This window comes from Pinus tabuliformis, chromosome 6 (assembly GCF_031772625.1).
Source record: "Pinus tabuliformis cultivar Carrire ecotype Pingquan chromosome 6, CPIR1, whole genome shotgun sequence".
In the NCBI taxonomy this organism is placed as follows: domain Eukaryota; kingdom Viridiplantae; phylum Streptophyta; class Pinopsida; order Pinales; family Pinaceae; genus Pinus; species Pinus tabuliformis.
The window spans coordinates 1,584,011,760-1,584,039,040 of record NC_142292.1 but is presented as its reverse complement, the minus strand read 5'-3'; the positions used below and the strand labels follow the sequence as shown (position 1 = coordinate 1,584,039,040).

The 27,281-nt window shown below is 32.2% G+C and overlaps 1 long non-coding RNA gene across 8 annotated transcripts; it reads right to left on the bottom strand.

Annotated features, from left to right (window-relative positions):
- Nucleotides 1–14,123: 14,123 nt before the first annotated feature.
- Nucleotides 14,124–23,068, bottom strand: LOC149264861 (uncharacterized). 8 transcript variants are annotated; one of them, XR_016250251.1, is made up of 5 exons: nucleotides 22,335–23,068; nucleotides 22,063–22,161; nucleotides 21,593–21,660; nucleotides 21,262–21,350; nucleotides 14,124–14,203 (listed from the first exon to the last, which is right to left on the bottom strand). It is a non-coding gene; the product is annotated as an uncharacterized LOC149264861 (long non-coding RNA). The 8 variants fall into 8 exon arrangements; XR_016250262.1 differs by having other exon boundaries at nucleotides 21,262–21,355; nucleotides 21,593–21,656; nucleotides 22,063–22,156; nucleotides 22,335–23,029; XR_016250258.1 differs by having other exon boundaries at nucleotides 21,593–21,664; nucleotides 22,063–22,156; nucleotides 22,335–23,016.
- Between the last annotated feature and the right edge of the window lie 4,213 nt (nucleotides 23,069–27,281).

The window sequence follows — 27,281 nt, the reverse complement described above, 5'->3', positions numbered from 1 at the left end:
ATCAGATTGAGGATGATAAGATGAGCTATGAGCTAACTGAGTACCAAGACAAGAAAATAATTCTGTCCAAAAATTTCCAGTGAAAATGGGATCTCTGTCACTTACAATAATCTTTGGGTTTCCATGTAGCTTTTGAACTGTTTCCATAAATGCAGTAGAAACTGTACTGGCTTTAAATGGATGTGATAATGCACAAAAGTGTGCATACTTGGTAAGTCTGTCAACTACCACCATGATGACACTCTTTCCCTCAGACTTGGGTAAACCTGTGATAAAATCCATTGAAACCTCCTCCCAACGTTGGCTTGGAATGGATAAAGGTTGTAATAGACCCGGTGTCTTAATTGTTTCAACTTTATTTTGCTGGCAAACCAAACATTCCGCCACAAACTTTTGAATATCTGATTTAAGGCCATCCCAAAAAAATTCCTTCTTAACCCTGTGGTAAGTTTTTAAAAATCCTGAGTGCCCTCCTAAGGGAGAAGTGTGCAATTCCATAAGAATCTTTTGTTTTAGCTGGGAATTCTTACAGAGGTATAAGCGATCTTTGTACCATAACGAATCATTTTTCCAGCTAAATGTATCAGAAGTACTGGAATCTTGTTGTAGCTTTCGAATAAGTGCCCACACTTCTTCGTCATTCTTCCATTCCTCCCTTGCTTCGTTTATCCAATCTGGTTGGATAATAGAAATGGCACACAACAATGCTTCCACATCCTCATCCTTTCTTGAGAGTGCATCTGCCACCACATTTTGCTTCCCTTTTTTGTAGATGATTTCAAAGTCATAACCCAACATCTTTGTGACCCACTTTTGTTGCTCTTCAGAGGATAATCTTTGTTCTAAAAAGTATTTAAGGCTATCATGATCCGTTTTTACCTTGAAGTGTCTTCCCATTAGGTAGGGTCGCCATTTCTTAAGTGCATGGAGTATTGCCAACATTTCCTTCTCATAAATAGCTTTGCTTAAAAACTTTCCCTTGATTGGACGACTTTCAAAAGCAATGGGTCTTTCATCTTGCATTAGAACAGCACCAATTCCATTTCCTGAAGCATCACATTCCACAATAAAGGTTTTTGTGAAGTCCGGTGTAGCTAAGACCGGTGCTTGGCACATTGCCTCTTTAAGATGTTCAAAGGCCTTTGTTGCTTCCGAATTCCATGAAAATGAATCTTTCTTCAATAATGTTGTTAGAGGTGCTGCTATTCTCCCATAATTCTTAACAAACTTGCGATAATACCCTGTCAACCCAAGAAATCCTCGCAGATGCTTTATGGATGTGGGGATTTTCCATTCCTTAATGGCTTTAATTTTGCTAGGGTCTACCTTAACTCCTTCATGAGATACAATATGACCCAAATATTCCACCTCCTGGACTCCAAAGAAACATTTGGATCTTTTTGCATATAATTGTTTCTCCTCCAATAGTTGTAGCACCCTGTCAACATGTTCAACATGATCCTTCCAAGACTTGTTGTAGATTAGTATATCATCAAAAAATACTAACACAAATTTTCTAAGGAATGGTTTGAAAATTGAATTCATCAAACCTTGAAATGTTGAAGGTGCATTGGTAAGGCCAAAAGGCATGACCAAAAATTCATAATGACCCTCATGAGTTCTAAATGATGTTTTCGGAATGTCTTCAATCTTCATTCTGATTTGATGATATCCCGAACGAAGATCCAACTTGGTGAAGTAAATTGATCCATGCAATTCATCCAGTAATTCATCAATAACAGGAATGGGGAACTTATCTTTAATAGTGAGCTTGTTGAGCTCCCTATAATCTGGACACATGCGCCATGATCCATCCTTCTTGTGCACCAATACTACTGGAGCTGAGAAAGAACTTTGACTCGGTTGAATTATACCAGCCTCTAGCATTTCTGCAACCATACGTTCAATTTCACTTTTTTGGACATATGGATATCTGTACGGCCTGATGTTTGGAGGAACACTTCCTGGAATCAGATGAATAGCATGATCATGATCACGCATAGGTGGGAGACCTTTGGGAGTCTCAAATACCTTGGAATGATTGTCCAGGACTTTTTGGAGATCTGGAGAAATAGATGATTCCAATGTGGAAACATCTAGCGAACATAATTGTGCAATTACACCTCTTTGCTCCTTTTTTAGAAGCTTTGTCATTCCATTAGAGCTGATTATCTTTCCTGGTTTCCCTGCAATACCCCTTAATTCAACTTCCTTTCCTTCCACAGAAAATTTCATGAAAAGTTCTTGAAAATTAAAAGCTATTGTACCCAAGGATTGTAGCCATTGGACTCCTAGTACAACATCAGCACCTCCCATTGGAATGGAAAGCATTGGGCTAGTCAATACATATTCTCCCATGGATAGCTTGATATTATGGCACTTTCCAGAACAATTTATTGTTCCTCCATTTGCAATCATCACTTGACACTCTGGTGCTGGATATAGGAAGCAATTCAATTCTTTTGCTACCCTACAATGAATAAAATTGTGGGTGCTTCCTGAATCAATCAACACTATTACCTTTTTCTTCTTGATTTGTCCTTCTATCTTGATGGTTTGAGGAGTGGTAATTCCCGCCAATGCATTACAAGATATGGTCGGATTTATTTGTTCTTCATCTAGGCTTTGTTCCTGGAATATATCCTCTTCTTTTGACCTTTCTTGCTCCTTTTCTTCTTCCTCTTCACAATCTATGTAGAATAATTTCTTCTCAGCACACTTATGACCTTTTGTGTATTTGCTATCACAATTGTAACAAAGCCCTTTTGCTCTTTTTTCTTCCAATTGTTGTGGTGTCAACCTTGTAGGTTGTGGAAGACTATGGGCAACAACACTTCCTTCTTTATAGTTGTGAATGGTATGCTTCCTAGTTGCCATAATTTTGCTTTCCATTTTTCTTGCTAACCTGAATGCCTTCTCTAATGAATCAGGTTCCCAAAGGCGCACATCATGTTGGATATTATCCTTTAAAGACCCTATGAACACATCAATCCTATGCTCCTCTGGAATATCTTTTACCCTTATGTTCAATTTTTGGAACTCCTCAATGTGCTCCATTATTGAACCCTTTTGTTTGAGACTTATCAATTGGCTAAAAAAAGTGTTGCTTTTTGTATCCTCATAATGTGCTATCAATTCTTCCGTAAAAATTGCCCAAGTGATAAATTGTTTACGAGAACAAAGCCATTGATACCATACAAACTGATTTGGTTCCAAATATAAAGTTGCCATACGTACCTTTTGTGTGTTTTGCACATTATTGAGATCGAAGAATTGCTCCATCTGTAATATCCATGTGGCGGGATCCTTGCCATCAAACTTCCTCATATCGATTTTTGGAACATGGTGAGTCTTCGATCCAACATTAGAGTCTATGGAATCATGATTAACATTTCTTTTGTTCTCATCATGAGTTTCCTTTACTACCTTTTCACCATTAGTGACCCTTTCTTGTAGCAACTTCTTCAATTCTTCCATGTTTGTATTCAAATCTATCTTCAAATTTGCCATCGAATCCTCCATCTTAGCTTCCATGCCCTTTATCTTAGATTCCACGCCATTTACCTTAGATTCCACGCCACTTATCTTAGCTTCTGTTAGCTTTTGTGAGCGTGACATTTGTTGCACTTGTTCTTGTAATTTTGATATATCATGTAGCATTTCTTCCTCTTCTTCATGAGTCATGCTAGAGCTTTCAGGTTCCTTACTAGGTGTTTGCATTTTCTTTCCTCGGGGCATCAGTTACCGATAATAATGCTTTACTATGCCCTTTGAATTCCGTTAAACCAAGCTTACACAAAAATTTAAAAAAAACTACACACCTTTTTTCACTTTATAGAAGCCTGATATTGAATCTGATGTATCTCTGTAATTTCGAATCATCCAATTCTGAAATTTCTACCTGTAGTAGCCTTCTGCGTCCTCTTTCCAATGCCACAAGTCTGAGCCAAATTGGATTCTCCAAGGAAGAGTTATGTGAAATCTCCCACAGTGACTTGCTTTTAGACTGGTTCAGTAGAGCGAACTTGTACGACGTGCCACGAGTCACTGTTTCGACCTTTGGATCTGAAAAACACCCACAAGAAACTACAGTCCGTCCTCTTTCTGTACCTTCTTACGAAACTTCAATCCGATGCTCAGAAAGAAAGTTATGACGATTTTCCCCAGGTCACCTGTTTTGAGTGTAATTCAGGAGTCATCAAAAAGACCAACTTCCTGAGATCATATCTCCGAAAATATCACGCGAAAAGCTCTGAAATTCGGACCCAAGGTTCAGCACGATGTCTTCTCAAATGGGTTTTTTTTTGCGACTTCTGAAACGTCACAGAAAAAAAGTTATAGCGAAAATGCCACGATGACCTGTTTGGAGCAGCGAAACCCTAGAATCCAAAGCTCTGATACCAAATGTTATGAAACCAGCTCACAAAAAGATAGAAAAGAGAGATCCACGCCTTAGAATTCAGCCTCTTCGAGGGGGCAACCTCCTTTACATTACATAAATGAACAATTCTTTGATGATACAAATGAAAATACCTCCTTTCTATATATAGGAGTCTAAGTGGTCCCAATACAATCAAAGCCTACATAACAATAATATTGTAGGGCACAACAATAACAATAGTGGGCTTCTATGTGGCACAATAGTAACAATATGGGCACTACATGGGTACATCAATATAAATAAGGGGTATAACTACAATAGTAATGGGGTTATCACTAGTATTATAGGGACCCAACACATTGGCTCCCAATTTTCATCAACACCAATTTTGATCTATCAATGATCCTACTCCTTTAAGTCATTGAACACGGCTCCAATCTATCCTATAAGATAAGATAAGATAATTTTATTAATGTCCAACAAATGACCATAATAGGTCAACGGGACTGTCGGTTACAATGATTACATCATGCCAAGCCAGTGGACCAAACGATCCCCTTTAACATTTCTTTTAAAAAGCAGAAAATACATCTATAATCTAAGTAAATGTAAATGTAGAAGCTAGAAGCTCTCGACTTTGAAACAAAGCACTGCGATGAAGCAGAGAAGGAGAAGAAGAAGAAGTCTCCTATCCAGTTCCTACTCCTAACATCCGAGGTCGAGAGAAGAAAACTGAGAGAAGTTTGTCAAAGTCTGTTATCCTATGGGCATACTGGGCTATCGATGTTGTCACTTGGATGCTATAGGGTGCCTCCCAAGGGTGGATCCAATCCTGGAGCGTTGGTATAGTTTGTTGGGTCGCACCCCCCAGGGTTGCCCCGGCCCCCGTATCGTCTGTAAATATCTTCCTTAATGATTTTATTCAGCTCTTGTTGATTGGGAAGGAGGTGGCTTGGAGCATTCAGAGAGTACTGAAAAGGAGGGAGATGATCAATCTCGATTCCTAAAGCCTCCATAAGCTCTGTCGCACCGGTGTACTAATATTTGGATCGGCCTATCTACATACGGGCGATGTTCTCTGAGGAGCAATATGCTAAGTATGGGTATCTATCACGACCCTTCCTTGCATCTGCCAGGCCTCGGAGCCTATAGAGGAGCGTCGCTAACCTGAATATCACCTCTAAGCAGAAAGGTTGAGCCCCGAACTCTGGTAGAATGATGTGTTGAGGAACTGTCACAGAAGTCTCAATTCAATAACTTTAAGTGATTTATTATTATCAACCATCTCTACATCAAGCTTTGGAAGAGGCCCCTAACCAACATATGATTCAATATATGCAAAATAGTAGTCAACAATAACTAGAAAATTTAAACAAAATTTTATGATTAGTTACATGTACATTGATTCAATCATACTAAAAAATATGCAAATAGAATAATAAAATAACAATAATATTACCTTTTTTTATATTAATGTTAAGAGCATGTGTTTCCTCCTAATAGGTCACAAGTTCAAAACCAGAGGGGGTAGAGTATGCATGCCTTCGTAGACTTAGCAGTCAAATCGCTGCGTGGAGGTGGGTCCCTTGTTCCACAAACAAGGGGGTCTCATACACCAATTTGGTGTTTGGCTTGACTGTGACCTTAAAATTGGATAATAATAATAATAATATGGACGATTGGTTGGAGCATATCATATAATTAGACACTAATTAGTCTATCCTCACATATGGATACTCTCCAGGATTGAGTACATCATCATGTCCTTACTACATGACATAGCCAAAACATCTACACCCATTAGTCTACAGGAGTACTCCTATTGACCCCTTTTAGGAAACATCTACCCCCACATGCATATAGAAACATCGACCATCATTGTAGAAGCGTAAAAAATAAATGTCTTTTGAGTCATCAAAAGCCTCTCAAAATGTAAGCAACTCTAAAGCAATGGGGAAGAGAGGCCCCCCTTTCAATATTCTACATGAATGATCTAGATCAATGCAAAGCTATCATAAATAATAATAGACCATTTGATTAGTTCAGAAATACAAAATAGACTATCTACATAGTACATAATAGGGAAACTAATGCATTTTCCATTAATGACTTGATGTGCTCCTGCCATGATGATAAGAAACACACATCTAATCTTCTCTCACATTGAAGAATGTAATCTCAAATGCTCCCCAATAACCTAGAATTCACCAAGGTCTATAACAACTACATTGACATATCTATGTATATATTATAGGCTTTTACCATGTACAAATAATTGCTAAAAACAAATTCTTAATCAAACAAAAATGATGCAATAGAAAAAACACACATAAACATAGGGATTTTACCCTGAAAATCCAAATTGGGAAAACAAGAAATATTTTTTTGTGTATTCTTCTTTATAATACTACAATACTCTTCTTTATATATATATATATATATATATATATAGAGAGAGAGAGAGAGAGAGAGAGAGAGAGAGAGAGATTTATGGATGCCCATATATAGATATATATGGGCAACCATAAATCGTTAATCTATTTACCCTGGTTTAGATTACCATTGTAGTTAGTCAACCAAAAATACAAAACCATGGGATAAACCACCAAGCACCACAAAACTTCTGAAGGTGAAAATCGTGTCCAAACCCACCAAAATAGTACATGAAAAACAACCCCTTTTTTATTTTTTATTTTCCTAGAGGGTGCTGTTGAAAACCCATATGCAGGGGGCTTCACACCCCCCACTACGCCCAACACAACATACAAAATGTGAGGATAGTCATGCGAGAAATATAACACATGAAATTTGGTGGTGAAATAAAAATCCTCCTATATTAAATTAAATTAACATTTATTATTAAACCTTTTTCATAAAATATCACCTATTATACTAACTATTATGCCAATTTTAAATAAATACCTTGTCATTAATGCAATGCAATTTCATTTGACCATTTGGTTGTGCCACATTTAAAATAACACATTAATAATGATGATTTCATTAATTCTTTGATATACTACCGCTCCAATAAATTTGATAACATATTATCAATCCATTGTGCAATGTAAATACCATTGCACAATGTCTATGTTACACTATATTCAAGGCACCATAATTTTTTTTAGAGTAGTAAAGAGTATGTACTACAAATAATAGAGACAATATTCCAATGCACTTATTCATTGATAACCTCAACTTACTTGCGATAATATTATCATGCTCCTACTTGCCAAAACTTGAGGTTAAGTATGTTCTCATGGAGGTGAACACATCCATGAGAACACATAGTATTCTAGAAGAAACTCTCAACATCAAATGTTAACTAAGAAAATTTGCATGTGAAAATATATATTAAGTTTAAAGTGGTAAAAATCTAAATCAAGGTATACTAATAAATTTACTTTCTTTTTTCTATTAAAAAGGAATGATAGTTATTTCAATAAAAAAAATCTAGATATAATATAATTTGCTAATTTGCAAAATAAGGATAAATCCATTGCAAAATAAAATGATTTGGGGTACTCGCAAGAGATAGAGAGTAGTAATGCTTGTATGTGTGAAAAGCACTAAATGAAATTTGAAATGAAAATTCAATTTAGTATTTTAAAAAAAATGTTTATATGTAAAAAGTACAACACAAATATTCTTTTTATAAAATATATTAACTTGTTTTTATGTACATGGTAGGGTTACACATTAGTGCAATTAAAACTATTTGGTGCATCAACATATTTTTTATTTTTTAAATGATATCTTTAATAGTAGTGAATATAGTATTGTATGTCTTAGTGCATTTATAAGAATCACTGTCATTTTTTTAAGAAATATATTTTTATAATATGCAAGTTTTTATTTGAAAATATAAATAGTATGCCTTGGATTATGACGGGTCAGTGCATCTTAGTTATTAATAAAGATTGGTGTATGCATATGTTTTTTTATGTATTAAGTGGTATTTTTTTCAATGCTCGCTAAAACCTTTGCTAATTGGTGTTTTCCTTAAAAGTGTTACAAACTAGTTTGTTTTATTCATGATCCTCTTTGGAACCACTAACAATACAACCACAAATGAATAATGCTTATTAAGATAGAATGAATATGTCTCTAAATCCACTGTGGACAATCTAGGACTACTTCACCTACCCACAAAATGTACCTAAGGTGTTTTTTTTTCTTCCATATATCATACATTCATTTATGAAGCCATCCTTTGTGAAATGATATCTCATTGGTAGGCCTTAACAAATGCCCAACTAAGCAGAAACTCATAATTTATAAGATGGAGGAAAATACGATACATTATGAAGTCATTGTGTCCACCTCATCTCCAAATCCAAAAAGGCAAACCTAGCATCTAAAAAGGCCAACCTAACATCTAAAGTTGAATCATTATTCATGACTAGCTTACCCAAGGACCAACATTAGTTCCTCTAAATTGGATCTTATAACTCTATATTTGTCTTGAACAACTCCTATGAAAGGATAGGTCTTTGAAGTTCTTGTATAGACAACTTATTCAATGTTAGAAGATATTTTGATGAGATAACAACCTTCATTCCAACCATATGATTTGAGATTAAAATCCCACAAATATTTCGGAAGGAAGATACCTATCATGCTTAATCTAAGAGCTTGATATTGAGGTATTACAACAACACACCTATCTTGAGAATTACAATTCCAAAGCTTGAGAGCTAGGGATTCAACAATGCATTAATATCTTATATATAATTTCAAAAAAATCTTTATTATAAATATGAAATATAAAGCCATAAAACATTGAATCTACAATTTACTTTTGAAGGTAGGTAAAAAGAACGCAAATCAATAATCTTCGGCTCCGAGGACTCCAATTTAATGGTCTCATTAAATGGCTCTATAATATACATCATAAATACGCGAGGCTCCAAAAGGCACAGAGATAGATGATTTATTGTTAACTACATTTTTAAAAGAGAGAGGCTTTGAGAATGACCAACCACTTTTTCTTACCATAACTCCACATAAACATAATGCCAATATAAGAGTTGAATATTTGCAAATCACAAATTTAAAATAAAACTCTTTTTATATTTTAAACAAATAGAAAATCAAATATCATTATTGTGTCATTTACATAAATCCAACTTTATTATTAAAATATTATTTGGAAAATTAAAACACTAAAAATAACAAACAAACAAACAAAAAAGAATGCTCAAAGACACTCATTTCCCACCTCCCACATTTTGGAAGTTGTGTGATGATATACATATTAAAAGATTTTATATTTCAATTATTGCTATAAAACAAAAGATACTATGAGATTTAAATGTACAATTTTATAATGTAAAGTTAAAAACTATATATGTGTTTATAAAATACAAATTTATGAAAAATTAATTATTTGTAACCATATGAGATCACACAAATTTCAATGTACAATTTTAAAATGTAAAGTTGAAAGCCATATATGTGTTTATAAAAAATACAAATTTATGCACATGAGATAACACAAGATAATTCAATTGTACAAATATTTTTGAAACTAATATTTATTAAATCTTCATAAATTTGAAATACATCATATTAAGCACAATGTCACGTGTGTATAATCATGTATACACAAACAACACATCACAAACACAATACAATACAATACATTACATCACATCACATAATACAACACAACATAAATAAATATAAAAATTTAGTCTCTTATTTGTATAAATTTTAAGTATTATTTTTTATTAAATAACAAAATTTTAAATATGAAAGTTAATCTTGAATCAGAATTTTTAAATGTAGTTTATTTTTATAAAGAATTGTGAATGTGAAAAAATATAGGAATGTAATTATATGAGTTCAATTTTACTAAATCATACAAATTTATGAAGAATTAAGTATTTGTAACTATATGAAATCACACAAATTTAAATGTACAACTTTAAAATGTAAAGTTGAAAACTATATATGTGTTTATAAAAATAGAAATTTATGAAGAATTAATTATTGTAACTATATGAGATCACAAAAATTTCAATGTACAATTTTAAAATGTTAAGTTGCAAACCATATATGTGTTTATAAAAAATACAAATTTATGCACATGAGATGACACAAGATAACACAATTGTACAAAAAAATTTGAAACTAATATTTATTAAATCTTCATAACTTTAAAATACAAAATACATCATATTAAGCACAATGTCATGTGTGTATAATCATATACACACAAACAAACTTAACACATTACAATACAATACATCACATAATACAACACAACATAAATAAATATAAAAATTTAGTCTGTTATTTGTATAAATTTTAAAAATTTAGTCTCTTATTTGTATAAATTTTAAATATTATTTTTTATTAGATATTAAAATTTTAAATATGGAAGTTAATCTTGAATCAGAATTTTCAAATGTAGTTTATTTTTATGAAAGAATTGTGAATATGAAAAAATATAGGAATGTAATTTTATGAGTCAATTTTACTAAATCATACAAATTTATGAAGAATTAAGTATTTGTAACGATATGAAATCACACAAATTTAAATGTACACTTTCAAAATGTAAAGTTGAAAACCATATATATGTTTATAAAAATACAAATTTATGAAGAATTAATTATTTATAACTATATGAGATCACAGAAATTTCAATGTACAGTTTTAAAATGTGAAGTTAAAAACTATACATGTGTTTATAAAAATACAAAGTTATGAAGAATTAACTATTTGTAACTATATGAGATCACACAAATTTAAATGTACAATTTTAAAATGTAAACTTGAGAACCATATATGTGTTTATAAAAATAAAAATCTATGAAGAATTAATTATTTGTAACTATATGAGATCATACAAATCTCAATGTACAATTTAAAAATGTAAAGTTGAAAACCATATATGTGTTTATAAAAAATACAAATTTATACACGAGATAACACAAGATAATACTATTGTACAAATATTTTTTAAACTAATATATATTAAATCTTCATAACTTTAAAATACAAAATACATCATATTAGGCACAATGTAGTGTGTATAATCATATATACACAAACAACACAACACATCACATCACATAACACATTACAATACAATACAACACATCACATAATACAACACAACATAAATAAATATAAAAAAATAGTCTCTTTGTATAAATTTTAAATATTATTTTTTATTAGATAACACAATTTTAAATATGATAGTTAATCTTGAATCAGAATTTTTAAATGTAGTTTATTTTTATGAAAGAATTGTGAATGTGAAAAAATGTGAGAATGTAATTTTATAAGTTCAATTTTACTAAATCATACAAATTTATGAAGAATTGAGTATTCATAACTATATGAGATCACACAAATTTCAATGTACAATTTTTAAAAAGTTGGAAACCATATATGTGTTTATAAAAAATACAAATTTATGCAGATGAGATAACACAAGATAATACAATTGTACAAATATTTTTGAAACTAATATTTATTAAATCTTCATAACTGTAAAATACAAAATACATCATATTAAGCACAATGTCCTGTGTATAATCATATATACACAAACAACACATAACACAACACAACACAACATAAATAAATATAAAAAATTTAAATATGGAACTTAATTTTGAATAGGAATTTTTAAAACACAACATAAACAAATATAAAAATTTAGTCTCTTTGTATAAATTTTAAATATTATTTTTTATTAGATAACAAAATTTTAAATATGATAGTTAATCTTGATTCAGAATTTTTAAATGTAGTTTATTTTTATGAAAGAATTGTGAATGTGAAAAAATGTTAGAATGTAATTTTGTAAGTTCAATTTTACTAAATCATACAAATTTATGAAGGATGAAGTATTCTTAATTATATGAGATCACACAAATTTCAACGTACAATTTTAAAAAAGTTGAAAACCATATATGTACTTGTAAAAAATACAAATTTATGCAGATGAGATAACACAAGATAATACAATTGTACAAATATTTTATAACACAAGATAATACAATTGTACAAATATTTTTGAAACTAATATTTATTAAATCTTCATAACTGTAAAATACAAAATACATTATATTAAGCACAATGTCCTCTGTATGATCATATATACACAAACAACACATAACACAACACAACACAACATAAATAAATATAAAAATTTAGTCTCTTATTTGTATAAATTTTAAATATTATTTTTTATTAAATAACAAAATTTTAAATATGGAACTTAATCTTGAATCAGAATTTTTAAATGTGATTTATTTTTATGAAAAAATTGTGAATGTAAAAAAATGTGAGAATGTAATTTTATGAGTTTATAAAAATACAATTTTACTAAATCATACAAATTTATGAAGGATTAAGTATTTGTAAGTATATGAAATCACACAAATTTAAATGTGCAATTTTTAAATGTAAAGTTGAAAACTATATATGTGTTTATAAAAATACAAATTTATGAAGAATTAATTATTTGTAATTATATGAGATCACACAAATTTCAATGTACAATTTTAAAATGTAAAGTTGAAAACTATATATGTGCCTATAAAAATACAAATTTATGAAGAATTAATTATTTGTAACTATATGAGATCACACAAATTTCAATGTACAATTTATTAAATCTTTGTTACTTTAAAATACAAAATACATCATATTAAGCACAATGTCATGTGTGTATAATCATATATACACAAACAACACATAACACAACACAACAACATATCACATAACACATTACAATACAATACAAACAACACATCACATAATACAACACAACATAAATAAATATAAAAATTTAGTCTCTTATTTGTATAAATTTTTAATATTATTTTTTATTAGATAACAAAATTTTAAATATAGAAGTTAATCTTGAATCATAATTTTTAAATGTAGTTTATTTTTATGAAAGAATTGTGAATGTGAAAAAATGTGAAATTGTAAAAAAAAAAATCATATAGGTATTATCAAGTGAAGCAATGTGAATATGAAAAAAATGTGAGTGTGAGTTCAGTTTTTATTAAATCATTTGAAGTTATTATATGTAAATGTGAAAGCAATGTGAATGTGAAAAAAATGTGAGTATGCTCAATAAAATTTTAAAACATGAAATTTGAATTTTTTTTTCCCTTATACAAATATTAATTAATTAAAAAACTAAAAACAAAAAATCATAAAAAACATATTTTATTTAACAAAAAAAATATAAATTATAAATAAAACAAAAAATTGAAAAAAAACACTCCAGAAAGAAAGACTCCTCCAAGATAGCTTTGGCCATGCTATCTTTGAAGGTTGTGAGAAGGGTCTAGCCCCTCTCAAAAAACAAAAATCTGATTATGTATTAAAGTATAGTTTGTGAGAGTACATCAAAAACCATAATACAATTTATGGTTACATCTAATATGTGATTATTTGATAGAGTTTGAGCCTTTGTGAAGCACTTCCCATCTTGCTGCTGTGCAAGATCTTCTTGTATTGATCTCTGTTTCATACCATCAGAAAATTAAAGTTTTAATAATGCTCCTATTTTAAAATAATAAATAACAAAATTGGGAGAAAATTTGATCTACCTTCTCATATATTACTTTCTGTCACAATACTCTGCATCTGTTTAACAAATTTGAAAAAAAAAAACAATTAGTTGAATATTTTTTAATATCTATTTCAAAATAAATAAATATTATAAATAATAAAAATTAATCTATTATAAATTTTATAATAATCTCACATGAAATTCCGAAGACAATTCCATCCTCTTCTATCACTTTTGGTCAAAAGCTCTCTCCCCATCCACTTGTTTAACACCTGTTTCATAAGAAAATGGGAAAACAAATTTTTGATTACAAATTTACTTAAAAAAAATAATAATAAAAACAAAAAAACAATAATTAACTATCATTTCCACTCAAATAACTATTATATATAATAAAAATTAATTCATTGTAACACTCAAGCAAGCAAATCTTTCAAATACTTGTAACAGTCAAATAACTATTATATATAATAAAAATTAATCTTTTTGTTAAATACTTGTAACAAAAGGTGAAAACGAATGACTTCATTAGTAACTTAAGTTCGTCTAAAATTGATTCTCTTAGGTTGGGAAGAGACTACCGTTTTATCAGTGCAAACTGTAAGACTCAAGCAAGCAAATCTTTCAAATACTTGTAACAAAAGGTGAAAACGAATGACTTCGTCTAAAATTGATTCTCTTAAGTTGGCAAGAGAAGCAAGATACTTAGAAAAGAAAACCATTAGCTTTGCTTCCTATCAATTATGATTAAGGAACCTGAAGCCTGACAATTTTCTCAACCATCCAGAGCGGGCTCTGTTTCACTCCTTATTTCTTGAATTTCACTCCTTCCTTGACTGGCCAACTTCCAAGAATGTGACTCAGTTGAGAGAACTTTACAGAATATGCAATTTATATAGCATTGAGCTTTTTGGCTACACCCACGGAGATAAGACTGTTGATTTGACGCGGGTCTTTAATCCAGACGGAGACAAAGCTGTTCACATGTATAAGAACTCCAATCCGGTCGTTGGAGTACCCCTGCCCTTGCTACTTTTTATGAATGCAGGAGTTGATGACCTTTCTTTACCGTTACGGTTAGTATGTGGCCAAGAAGAAAGAGGGACTATATATATAGAAGACATAGTACATATCATGTGTGTTACTTAATTCTATCTGTGTCTAGTTCATAGCTCTCAGTTTCATCTAGGTTTTAGCACTCAAATTTGAATTACAGTTTACTGAGGTTCACAGTTACAGATTTCTTCTCCAGATCTAGTTCACAGCTCTCAGTTTCATCTAGGTTTTAGCAATCAAATTTGAATTACAGTTCAATGAGGTTCACAGTTATAGATTTCTTCTCCAAATCTGGTTTATTTCGTTAAGGCTAGTATGTTTCCAAGAAGAAAGAGAGGCTTTATATATAGAAGACATAGTACATATGATGTTATGTTACTTAATTCTATCTCTGTCTAGTTCACAGCTCTCAGTTTTTTCATCTAGGTTTTAGTACTCAAATTATTACAGTTCGTCGAGGTTCACAGTTACAGATTTCTTCTCCAGATCTAGCTTATGTAAGGCGAAATTACTGAAGTAATAGAAAGTGGCAAGTTAGGTCTTCATTTTCAGCGATTGTATTTTGGCTTCAAAGTTCTGAATTTACTTGACATCTTGTGTTAATGTGGTTTAAGTTTTAACCAATGTCCATTTAATTGGAATAATTGTCCTGCCTTTAAAATTTCATTTTTGTGGATGCCAAAATGGTCACTGATTTTGTCAAGGGTTTTGGAAGCATCAAGGCAAACACCTCACTGATTGTACCAATAAGGATCAACTTAAATGGGTGGACCCTTCAAAGGGGCTACCTTCTTATCTATGCAAACTGCAACACTCAAGCAGGCATCTATCAAATACTTGTAACAGAAAGTGAAACTGAATGACTTCATTAGTAACTTAAGTTAGTCTACAATTGATTCTCTCAGTATCTTTCCATTTATCCCAACAATATTGTGGCAGAGGACACACTATACTTGTGAAAAATAGCTAGTTATGCTTCCTATCAAATTGTGATGAAGGAATCTGAAGCCTGACAATTTTCTCAATCATCCAGGGCTTGCTCTGATTCACTCTTTATTTCCAAGAATGTGACTCAGTTGAGAGAACTCAATAGAATATGCAATCTATATAGGAAGTTTGTCAAGGGTTTTAGAAGCATCATGGCCCAACTCACTGATCTTACCAATAAGGATAGATTTAAATGTATGCAGGCCGCAAAGGGGCTACCTTCTTGTCTATGCAAACTATAACACTCAAGCAGTCATTGGTAACTTAGGTTTGTCTACAATTGATTTTCTCAGTATGTTTCCACTTAACACAACATTATTGTGGCAAAGGACACGAGATACTTCAAATGAAAAACCTGTTAGTTTTGCTTCCTATAAAATTGTGACCAATGAATCTGAAGCTTAACAATTTTTTCAATCATCTAGGGCTGGCTTTGTTTCACTCTTTATTTCTTAAATTTCAATCCTTAAACCTTGACTAGCCAACTCCCAGGAATGTGACTAGGTTGAGAGAACTTGACAGAATATGAAATTTATATAGGGAGTCTGTCGAGGGTTTTGGAAGCATCATGGGCACACCTAACCAATCTTACCAATAAGGATCCATTCAAATAGATGGAGGCTGCAAAAGGTCTCCCTTCTTATCTATGTAAACTGTAACACTCATTCGGGTATCTATCAAATACGTGTAACACAAAACAAAACTGAATGACTTCATTAGTAACTTAAGTTTGTCTACAATTGATTTTCTCAGTATATTTCCACTTAACACAACATTATTGTGGCAAAGGACACAAGATACTTAAAATGAAAAACAGTTAGTTTTGCTTCCTATAAAATTGTGAACAATGAACCTGAAGCCTAACAATTTTTTCAATCATCCAGCACTGGCTTTGTTTCATTCTTTATTTCTTAAATTTCATTCCTTAATCCTTGACTAGCAAACTCCCAGGAGTGTGACTCGGTTCAGAGAAATTAACAGAATATGCGATTTATGTAGGGAGACTTGTCAAGGGTTTTGGAAGCATCATGGCACACCTAACCAATCTTACCAATAAGGATGGATTCAAATGGATGGAGGCTGCAGAAGGGGTCCCTTCTTATCTATGCAAACTGTAACACTCAAGCAGGCATCTATTAAATGCTTGTACACAAGGTGAAACCATATAACTTCATTGCTAACTTATTTTTTTCTAAATTAATTCTCAGTATATTTCCATTTATCCCAACATTATTGTGGCAAAGAACACAAAATATTAAGAATGAAAATCGTTTAGTTTTGCTTCCTATCAAATGGTGATCAAAGAAGCTGAGGCCTGACAATTTTCTCAATCATCCAGGGCTGGCTCTGTTTCACTCTTTATTTTTTGAATTTCACTCTATGTTTCTTGAGTGGCCAACTCCCAAGAATGTGGCTCAGTTGAGAGAACTTGATATGCAATTTATATAAGAAGTTCTGTCAAGGGCTTTGGAAGCATCATGACAAACCTCACTTTGGAAGCATCATGACAAACCTCACTGATCTTACCAATAAGGATCAATTTAAATGGATGGAGACTGTAGAGGGGGGCTACTGACACATGAAAAAGGCCCAGCCCTCTATTTGCACTTCCAAATTTCTCAGACTTTTTAAGTGAAATATGATGCTTTGAGCACTGACATGAATACTATGGTCATGCAAATCAGCAGCCTATAGCTTTTCAAAGTAGAAATTGACTGACAAGGAGCAGTTGTTATACATCTATGACAAGGAAATGTTGACCCTTATGCATGTTATGGAAAAATTCAAGCCATATTTATTGGGACAACGCCTCAAAATCCAAATAAAGCATGAAACTCTGGAATATTCATTTTCCTAGTGGAATTTTGGTGAAGTTGGAAAGTAAACTACAAGGTTTTTACTTTGAAATTCAATATAAGTGCATAAATAATGCTTCAGCTGATTTCTTAGCTATGTTATCTGAGCTATGTGCCATATCTAAAGTAGAACTGGAATGCAGAAAAAATTATTAGCTGAATATGCAAAAGATGAGAGGGTTGTTTATTTGCTGCAAAACTACAAAAGGAACCAACACTAGGGCAATGGGTAAACATTTTCAGGCAATCTGATTTTTTAATAAGAATTGCACATATATAGTACCGAAATTTATATTTTTAAGAAGGCTGTTATGGGTTAAGAGCTATGTGTCAACCCACCATTCCTAATTATTGGGTGCATGGTAGGTGATAATGGCAATAAAAATCTTCTCACCATTGGCATCCAACTAACAAGAATGCCAGGTTCACCTAAATGTGACTGCTGCTCTTGCACCCTTTCCTCCCCATCCAGAATACCCCTCTTGATCATAGCTTCATAGGTTGATCAATTTCATTGACATTCTACTTTCTACACTTATTTCTCTTAGTTGAAGGGAGAACCCCAACAGAAGGGACAAAAAGTAGAAAACTAACCCCAACAGCTTGGTTTGATGGCTCATAATACTAACTCACCATAACCTCATAAGATAGGCTAAAGGAAAGGTTCAAAAGGGTGAGTTACAACGAATTACTGGGTTGCATCATCCACCTAAATCCATGCTTATTTCTGGCTCGATGTTTCATCTACCTTACTGGTAGACTTTTGACACCTTTAAGATCCCTTACTAGTTCATTCATGAAGTAGCCTTAAAGATACATTTTAGATCAATTAAATTTCTACCTTACTCATTGATTTCTGACACCTTTAATGTCCCTTACTGGCTCATTCCTGAAGCAAGTTTAAGGATACATTTTAAAACAATTAAAAAAAGTTAAAAGACTAACGGAATCTAACTGAATGCACCCTATATACATTAGGCTCCTATATTATAACTGTGAACACATTGAAGGGACCCTTTGTCTTATTCCTACATACGTATGTTATAAACTTATATGTTAAAGGCTACTATGTTACTTTATGGTCACAAAATTTTAAATAGTGGAATTAAAATGCTCAAAGAGTGCAAACCTTTTTACATTCTCTTTGTCCACTTTAGCAAGAGATGGACTAAGAGGTATCTACCAAGGTTGGATATTATAGGAGGGGGGAAAAAGACTATGTAGATGGATTCTTTTTGGTAAACTCTTTCATGCACTAACCTTTTACCTTTTAGGAGGGTTATGTCCTTAAGTTATCCATTTCTGAGCAAACTCATCAATGGATAACCAGGCACTTCCTTGTGGGTAAACCCTCACATTGCTTTAAGAAAAAATAGATAGATGGAATTTGTTATGGGTATAAGATATATGAATGGAATTGGATAATTAAAAATGAACTGGTAAATCTTGTAATATTGTTGAATGGAGAGAAATGGATTGTTGTGTTTGGGAGTTTTTTGATGTTACAAAATATTTTCTTATGTTTGGGAGATAAGTTAATTGCTTTGGCTCAACTGTTTCTGTCCCTAAAGGAAGATTATCAATCAATACAAGATACTCCATTCTTACTCTCTAATTTTAGCAGTCACTGACATAAATAAACACACTAGAAACACAAGAGTTGGGTTCCCTCCATATAAGATCAATATGCATAGGAATGCAATGCTTAAAGACTAGGGTAGTACTCTCTTAAATTGAAAAATATAAAAGGCATTTTTATGGGCCTTGGCTACAAAAATGTTCGCAGTATACTTAATATGAAGGAAAATGTAGGAACTATATTTCTTTTTCCAAACCATAACGTAGGTATTGATTTTGGACAAAGATAGGTGAATCTGCTTCGAGTTAATGTTCTGTAGAATAAAAGGAATGAGCCTACCCTGAACTACTCGTTAGAAAAATTCACATACCTACGATTTTCTTAGAGTAAGACTAAACAGAGGTGCTAACCCCTGCTAAGTATTTGAACCTTGTTTCCTTAGCTAGGTTAGGTCACCCCTAGCACACCTATTGTTAGTTCATCCCATGCTACTTGCTTACACTTAGATAGGTAAGGACACATTTGAGAAACCATAATTTTCTAAATAGGTCCTGATTCAAGTGTTTGCTTACATAATGGGGTCTTGCTGAATCCAAATGTCTTCATACAAGTCTTGCTTCAATGTGTTTTCACATAGGTGGTGTGTTTCCATCTAATGCAAGCTTGACTAGGCAGGTCTCATTTCATCCATCTTGGATGGCATAGGAGCACTGTTTCTCCCAAACTAGTAAGTCTATCCATCATCCCTAAAGCCACTTTGTTCAAGCTGGTTAAGAAAAATAACGAATGGAGATTGATGAATATGGTTGTTGCCAGTCATTGATTGATTAATAATCTCACCCCAAATGTGTGTTACTTTATAAGTTCAAGATGGCATGGATTGTGGGTTGCTTAGCTAAATAGGGAACCTCCAATGACCAAATTCTATATGCAAAATGTCTGAGATAAAAGAATTATAATAGAACTGGAATAAAATTTAGCTCAAGTATTGAACTTCTACAAACAGTAACTAAAAAGAAAATTCTGGAAACCCAGAATTTTCTTTAAGTTTCATTATTAGAAGGTTTACCCTAGCACAAATTGACTGTTACAGGTCACTGAATGGTTAATGATCTCACCCCATAATATGTTAGTTTATAAGCTAAACATGGCGGACTGTGGGTCTCTAGCCTAAATAAAAATAAGTCCAATAACCAAAATCTGTTTGCAACATGCACTAAGAAAAATTATAATAAAATTGAAATAAAATTTTACCCACATATTGAACATTTGCAAATAGTTCCTAAAACAGAATTTCTAGAAACCCCAAATTCTTCTTCAAATTTAAGAATCAGAGGGTCTTATGATGGCACTACTCCACATCAATATATTGAACTTTGACAAACAATACTCATGAATAAAACCTATGACAACCAGTACAAAAAATAAAATCTGTGGATAAAAAGACATTCAATGACCAAAAACCAAAATCTATTTGCAACATGCAAGGAGGAAAATAATTATAATAAAATTGAAATTAAATTTTACTCACATATTAAACATATGTGAACAATTCCTATAAGAAAAATTCTAGAAATCCCAAATTCTTCTTCAGATTTAAGCATCAGAGGGGTTTTATGCAGGCACTACTGAGTATCAATATATTGAAATTTGATAAACAATACTCCAGAATAAAACCCTATGATAACCATTACAAAAAATAAAATCTAAAGACATTGAATAACCCAAAAAAAATCAAAGACTACTAAATTTTTCCACACCAGTATGTATCTAAACAGTAAACTGAATAATTACATCTTTCCCTGGTTAAAAATTATTTAAATATTGCCGGAAACCAAAAGTTAATGCTCACCTTCAATCTAAAAATAAACAGCATGTGTGTTTTTCACCACTATTAACTCGTGCTCTAATTCTCCCTTCCTCGTATAGCTTTTCCATACTCTGCACTTAAAGAGGAAACACCACAAGTTAACGCAAAAAGAAAACAGGATAAAATGTTCTACAAAGTAACCTATCCATGAGCTACATTTTGATTTAAAAACTCAGATAATGAACTATTACCTGAAGGAAGAACCCTTACATGCATAGTGTGTTTGGATCTAAACCCTAAGCTTGCTAAGTAAGCCTACCCTACCCTCATTAAAAATTAATCAGATATGAGAGAACCAAAAGTTAATGCCCACCTGCAATCTAAAAAATACACAGCATCTGGTGGTGGTATAATTCTTCCTTCCTGATCATATAATGCTTCCTTCCTCAAGGAAACAGGACAAGTTAATCCAAAGAAAAAGACAACAAGATAAAATGTTCTACAAACAGTTTCTAAAAGAAAAATTCTAGAAACCCCAAATTCTTCCTTAGATTCAAGGATCAGAGGGTTTTATGCTGCACTACTCAACATCAATATATTGAACTTTGACAAACAATACTCAATAATGAAACCCTATAATAACCAGTACAAAAAATAAAATCCAAAGACATTGAATAACCCAAAAAAAAAACATGAAAGATTATGAAAATTTTCCCAACCCTTGCATGCATGCATAGTGTGTATGTATCTAAACCCTAATAGTATTAAGTACACCTAACTTTCCTCATTAAAATTTAATTAGAAATTAATTAAATAGGAGAGAAACCAAAAGTTAATGCTCACCTGCAATCTAGAATTTACACAGCATCTGTGTTTTTCCACCACTATTAACTGGTGGTATAATTCTTCCTTCCTGGTAGTATAGTTCTTCCTTCCTCTGCACTTGAAAAAGGGAACAGAACAATTAACCCAAAGAAAAAAAAAAAAACAGGATAAAATGTCCTACAAAATACTCGTATATATTCAGTAAACAATGCAATACATATTGACTTAAAAATTCAGATAATAACCTATTACTATCAAAATTTTAAAATAACAAATAAAATAATATATACCTTCTCAATTTTCACCATTAAATCAGTCATCCCATCTTATATTCTTGGCTTCTTGGCAGCCTCACTCTCCCAATCAACCCTCTTAACCCCCCAACCAACCAGTGTTCACCTCTCAAGCCAGAACGCAGAACCAAATAAGCAGCAAACAACCAAATAAACAGCAAACAACCAAATCCAGAATAACATACCATTTTCAAAACAAAAACAAAATAAATAAATAAAAAACTAAAATGGACAAGCAAAATTCAAAGTATAAACAAAAATGCACAAGCAAAATTCAAAGTATAAACAAATAAGCATGGCCATGCTCCAAAAAGAAAAGAAAATACAGTATTAAAATCCAAATTCTAAAACACAAAATTCTACTCTACTACCTAATTTCTTCAACCTTTCTCCAACAAACCCAAAATCTGTTCTACTCTGCTAGCTAATTTCTTCAACCCTTCTCCAACAAACCCAAAATATGTTTACTCTATCTACTACCTAATTTCTTCAGCCCTTCTCCACTTAGCAGCCAAGTCGAAACGCAGATACTCTACACCATCTCCCAGCCATGAAACGTAGCTTGCCCACCAACTCCCAGCCATGAAAGCCGATACTGGCCACTCATCTTCCTATGTCTGTCGGCCAAAGCTTGCAAGTGCGATTTCCCTTTCTTTTGCCGTCTAAATGTAATAATGATATATCGGATTTCAAATGCATTCGAGTTTTTCCTTCTTTCAAATCCGCCAAATGCGCACAGAGCCCAATGTAGCCGTAGAGTATTAAATTTTGAAATCGGCCTAGAGTAAGTGACGTGGAATATGATCAAGTAAGTTATGATCGAATTGTATGCGAGCAAGTGACGTGGATTTGGAATGACAGCTTTATTTGGATTTGAAAATGACGTGGATTTGAAAGACATAGTTAAACATAATTTAAAAAATGACCCGTTACGTATTTTAAAAACGTTTATAACACATTTTTACTATGAGAAACCGTAACGATGAATCACTAGTTAAAATATATATTTTTTATAATTTATAAAATATATATTTTTTATAATTTTATAAAAATTTGGTACAATTTTAAAAGAAAAAATAGTTAAAATATTATATTTTATAATATTAATTAAAAAAACATTATTATTATCATAATAAAATATATTATAGATATAAATAAACTATATTGATATGAAAATATATTATAGATATAAATAAATTATAATTTAAGATGAGAGATTATTTTAAAATAGACGATTGAGGAAGAAAATTTGTATAAACAATTATTAGTGATTAAAACTTCTATGCACATGCATGTTCCTAAATATATGTGCATTTTTAAGTATCTACATACTTGTAAGTTTGTGTGCTCATTTGTAGTTTATGTGGAAAATGGTTCATGGCCAATTCCATTTACCTAATCACTGTAAACATTTTGTAAGTTGTTTAAAGTGATTTGGCAAGGTATTGTAGGATTGTTTGAGTGTTTGGAATGTCCAATCTTTCTTTAGGACCTAAGGCATGATCTTCTTCCATAAAATATTTCCAAGGCACTTGTGCACATACTTATTATAATAAAAACCACCTAGTAGAAACAATGCATAGGTGTGTCCTACCAGCGAAAATGTCTTCGAGATCCAAAATAGGAGTGAAATAAATCAACAAGAAATCCTAAAAGCTAGGCATTCGAAATTGTGTATAAATTCTTCCATTTTTATGCATAAAAGGGGCTAAAACTGCCCTAAATACAGTGCCCTTGTCCAACAAACATTATAGGATAAAAAATGCCCCAACACTCAATAGGTTAAGGACAATCCTCGGTTGAAATTTTATTTGATACCTGAAAAAACAACCAAGTGGAAACAATAAAACTTGCACCAAGGAAAAAGATAACATCTTTGGGGCGCTGCTATCCTTAAAATGGAAACAATGTGCTAAATAAGTGCATTAGAGAGAGAAATTAGCCTAAAAATTCTTCAAGTTGGGGTTTCATTTCACATGTGAGGTCTGCAAATTCTACAAAACCAACATGAAATTCGTAGAAACATTCCTAACCAATAGTGAAGAAGGTCAAGGAGGATCACATTGGTTCTGATATCATGTTGAGATCATGAGAGATAGGTGAGGATTGAATGGTGTTGAAGAATGTAACTAGTGTTGGTCTTCATAATTGTACCTGAGTCATGATGTAATATATTTGTCAAAAGAAAGAAAAAGGAAATTTGTTCGTAAAATAAAAATAATTTATTAACATGGGTTTCATGCTTTATTTATTTATTTTTAGGTCAAAGCCTCAATTATAGGCTTCTAGGGTTTATGTCATGGGTCGTAGTTCTTCATGTAATAGACCCTTCTTGGGCTTTATCTATCAAGAAAGAAAAATATTTTGATGTAAAATGAGTCAATTAGGCCTCCTCCACAAAGTCGGCCTAATTGGGAGCCAACAACCACTATATATAGGTAGCAACTCGACCTCATTTGGAGCACACAAATAAACAAGTTCAATCTACGATTGTTGGAGAAGAAAAAGAAGAGTGAAATGCCTAAGGAGAAGTAGAAAACCCTAGCAAAGGAGAAGGAGACGTTTGTCAAGCAAGAGAGAAGCCAAATTTCTCTCTTTACTGCCACACGTGCAAGTTTCTAAGTTGATGCAAGAGGGACGAAATTTCAGTCTGCAGTAGGGTCGAAATTCTGGAAGTTGGAGGGACAAAATTCTGAGTTGAAGTTGTTTGACTAAGGTTAACTATTGTTTGTTGCTGTCTACATGATTTTTGTTGTTGTTGAAGTTCATGCCTTCAAACTCTCTAGTTTGACTTTTATTAGAAATCTAATATTTTATTTCTATATACTACAGATGGTTGATTCCAATGAGCAAAATACGTAAAATACAAAATGGATTATCCCCCTTTATATAAAAAATATCAAAGCCAGGTCTATTTCACATTTTGATTGATTGTTGCATTCAACTCTCCAGTTTAACTTGTATAATGATTCTAATATCTTATTATGTATCTGTTGTAGATGGCTTGTTCTAGTGAGCATGGGTAAGTGGAATACAAATTGGAATGTCTATACTTATATATCAAAGTCGAGATGAGGTATGTATGCAATTATGAATAATTACTTGTTTCGAATTATGCTTGCCATTACTATTTGTCTTTATTTTAACCTTATTCAGACCCCTTTTTCCCCTTTCAGCGGAGCAAAGGACACTACAATAGAGATAATGTGCAAAGGGGAGGTTTGCAATTTTTTGTTTGTTGTTGTCTACATGATTTTTGTTGTTGTTGAAGTTCATGCCTTCAAACTCTCTAGTTTGACTTTTATTAGAAATCTAATATTTTATTGTCTATCTATTGCAGATGGCATGTTCTACGGGAAATACAAAATGGACTCTCCCCTTTTATATAACAATCACAAAGTAAGGCGTGTTTCTTATTATGATTAATTATTGCATACTCTTTAGTTTAACTTATATAATGATTCTAATAACTTATTGTGTATCTTTTATAGATGGTTGGTTTTAATGAGCACAGGCGAATGGAATACAAGACAGTGTCCATCGTTATAAAACAAACTCTAGTGGAGGTGTGTTTCCTATTATGAATAACTATTGGTTCTGAAATATGTTTAACATTACTAATTGTGTGTATATTTTAACCTTATTCAACCCATTTTTTTTCCCTTTCAGCGAAGGACAACACATTGGTTCACATAACCACAACCCAAAAGAGTCTCAAAACCAACCCTAACTAGACTTGATCCTTTCTCCTTCTTGGTTGCGGACTCGTCCTCCTATTTCAATCTTCACATTAGGGATAAGTGTCTTGATTGGGTGAGGAATGAGGGTCCTCCTCACTCCTATTTATATCATTCCTTAGGGTGACGTTTAACCTTCTCAAATTGTCTCCTCAATTCAAGGCTGACTTAAAACTTAAGACAAGTTCACCCACATAATCAAATAAAATTTATGTTCATTCTATCCACAAGGCCTCTCTTGTGCTACAAGCGTCCCCTTGTTCCTTTAAGGGTGCCTTACAATCAAGTGCCAAGTGTCCAAAACATACACAGTTTCACACCTGCAAGCTTGGGTGCAAAGCCAACACGTTTGGGTTCTTAGCCCACAAGTGACTTAGTGGTGCCAATTTCTCCACAACCCTGTAGGCTAGGGTTTGGAGTACCTCCCAAGTTACCAATCTCGACATGTTCAATATGTTTAAATTTGATTGGATCCCTCTTACAAAAAGGATTATTTATGTTGTGATAACATTGATTGCATTCTTCCTACTAGAATTACGTCTAGTTTTAAAAAATTATATACTTGGAGATATAGCATGAAATATAAATGATTGGAATTAAGTTGGTTCACAAGTTCATGCCTTCAACTCTATTTTATTTTCTATTAGAATTCTAATATTTTATTTTCTATCTAGTGCAGATGGTTGATTCCAGTGAGCAGAATACGTAAAATACAAAATGGATTATCCCCCTTTATATAAAAAATCTTAAAGCGAGGTTTGTTTCACATTAAGATTGATTGTTGCGTTCAACTCTCCACTTTAACTTGTAAGTGGAATACAATGATTTATCATTTTGTCACGGTTTCGAGGTAGTATGATCTTGTTCATCGGTGTGAGATTCAATATATTTCCTAGAACTTTGATATGAAAGAAATGGAAATGTCACATTGGATTATTTTTCATGATTGTTGATGTTCAAATATTAGCAAGGGAGGGTAGGTATGTGTATGGTTAATTCATCGCTTTGTATATGTATCCTTTAAGCTCCATGGTTTATTCGTGATCTGATATATAATATTACTTTGTGCAGCAAGTGACTAGAATTGTAGTGTTTGGGAGGGTCGAGTGGAGAAGATAGCTTAGGAAATGTAGATGCAGCGCAGAGCATGGGTGAGTCATGTTGTTTTCCAACAAAATATTGTTATTATTATTTGTTAGTTTGATGT